Raw genomic sequence first — 2,500 nt, 5'->3', positions numbered from 1 at the left:
TAGTGTGGTAAAATCTCAATCAAAAGGCCCGAGAGATTCAGAGACTGAATTTATAAAAAACGCTGCAAGTCTCTCCTTTAAGAGAACAAGGGGGAAATGACCCATAATAAATGGTTCAGACCGCATCAAACGGACCACTAACAGAACCAGGAAACACAGCACTGTGCCATACATTAGAACAGACGTTCTGTCTTCTGCAAACAAGGAAATGACAGGAAAGGATGAGAGAGGGAGAGGAGAGAAGAAAAAACAAGACCAGGAATAAAATCCACGAGGAAAGCGTTTAGTCATTTCACAGGCGTGTAACATAATCAGTCCAGAAGGTTCTGCCAACATCAAGATTTCCCCTCATTAGTACTGCTGTCATGTCATCTCAAGGGAAAAGAGAGAGAGTGAGGGAGAGCCAGAGAGAGAGAAAACCTGAGAGAAACAGAGAAGGAGAGAAAGCGAGGGGGAGAAAGAGAGAGATAGAGCACCTGAGAGAACCAGAAGACAGAAAGAAATAGAAAGTGAGGGGGAAAGAGAAATGTCTGCTGGCTGGAAAGTTTTATAGCAGATGATTTCAAACACATGAGAGAGTGTGTGTGTGTGTGTGTGTGTGTGTGTGTGTGTGTGTGTGTGTGTGTGCGAAAGCTGCCCTGCTGGGCCTTGTTAAGACTGACTGAACTACAGGTGTACTTGGGTTTTAGGGCAGAGAGAGAGAGAGAGAGAGAGAGAAAAAGAAAGAGAAAGTGAAGGAGAGAGAGAGAATGAAATCATAGTCACAGATCCTCACACTGATACATACGCAAGCACACACACACACACACACACACACACACACACACACACACTCACAGGCCCCTTCCCTGTAAATGTATGCCCATTCACTAATTTCTCTCACACACAGAGGCCTGTCCACACCCATGGTACCGCGCCCTGTGTGAAAAGCATCCTGTTTGAAATATATGAAATCCCATAAATCTCTGTGACAGTTGGCATATTACAAGCCTCATTTTGGCAACTCCTGTCTCCGCTCACAGGGGCCAAGTGACTAGCAAGCCCAGCCCAGCCCAGCCCAGCCCAGCCCAGCCCAGCCCAGCCCAGCCCAGCCCAGTCCAGCCCAGCTCAGCCCAGCCCAGCCCAGCCCAGCCCAGCCCAGCCCAGCCCAGCCCAGCCCAGCCCAGCCCAGCCCAGCCCAGCCCAGCCCAGCATAGTCCCAGCCTGGAGCAGAGGCCTGCATTGTTCCCTGATTCCATCACGCTCACTGGGTGACATTCTGCTCCACTCCTTCAACCCATTCATTCATTCCCCCTGTTTCTTTCCCTGTCTATTCCTCTAATTAAGTTGCTTGTCCTCCCCTCTCATTTTCTTTCTTCTTCTCTTATTCACTTTTCTCTCTCTTTATTGTTTTGTCAATTCAACCTTGTTGTTAAAGACCAGGGGTCAGTCTCTCTCTATGTGTCTTCAATCCTTTTCTTCTTCTCTCCGTATCCCTTCTTCTTGCATCTCTCCTACTCTCCCCTTTCTTCTTGCCTCTCTCCTACTCTCCCCTTTCTTCTTGCATCTCTCCTACTCTCTCCTTTCTTCTCACCTCTCTCCTACTCTCTCCTTCTCTCTTCTTTCTTCTTGCCTCTCTCCTACTCTCCCCTTTCTTCTTGCATCTCTCCTACTCTCTCCTTTCTTCTCACCTCTCTCCTACTCTCCCCTTCTCTCTTCTTTCTTCTTGCCTCTCCCCTACTCTCTCCTTTCTTCTTTCCTCTTGCCTTCTTGCCACACACTCCTCTCCTCTGTTCTCCTCTTTTTCTTCTATTCTCTCCTTTCACCTCCTCTTACTCCTGCCTATTTCGCTCTGCTATCCTCTCTTTCGCACTCTTCTCTCGTTTTACTTCTCCCTCTTTCCGACTGGTGTTAAACCGCTTCTCGATATTCAACCCGTGTCGACCACCATGAGGGGTGAACTTCGCTCTTCTCCTCGCTAATCTTCTTCCCCCTCGTTACTCTTCTTCTCCTCGTTATTCTTCTTCTCCCTCGTTAACTGCTTGGAATGGTGTATTTTATCTCCTCTCTTCTTCAGCCTCGCTGTCACAGTGTTGTGACACCTTTCCTCTATATTTACCCCTGAGCAGAGGGGTCAGGGGTCAGCTGGAAATAGCAGCGGGCGGTATTTAGTGTAACTGACCCCCCTATCACCAAAACCCCCAAATTAAAATACAACCCCCCCCCCCCACACACACACACACACACACACACACACACACACACACACACACACACACATACACACACACAAACCAAACCACACTCAAACATACTCACACTCACAGACAGACAGACACACACACACACACACACACACACACACACACACACACACACACACACAGACACACACACACACACACACACACACACACACACACACACACACACACACACACACACACACACACACATGAACATGTACACATGCCTCCCCTGTGCATTGCTATTTGGAGTTATTAAAGATGCAGTAAAGTGA

General features: G+C 48.2%; 1 protein-coding gene across 2 annotated transcripts in view; it reads right to left on the bottom strand.

Moving 5' to 3' along the window:
• The window catches only part of flncb (filamin C, gamma b (actin binding protein 280)), a 93,125-nt gene that overhangs the window by 49,709 nt on the left and 40,916 nt on the right, over window positions 1-2,500 (bottom strand). The gene's annotated exons all lie outside the window — the stretch shown is intronic.

This window comes from Sprattus sprattus (genome assembly GCF_963457725.1).
Source record: "Sprattus sprattus genome assembly, chromosome: 14".
Lineage (NCBI taxonomy): Eukaryota > Metazoa > Chordata > Actinopteri > Clupeiformes > Clupeidae > Sprattus > Sprattus sprattus.
Note: the sequence above shows the minus strand (reverse complement) of the source record. Positions and strands in the feature narration are given on the sequence as shown.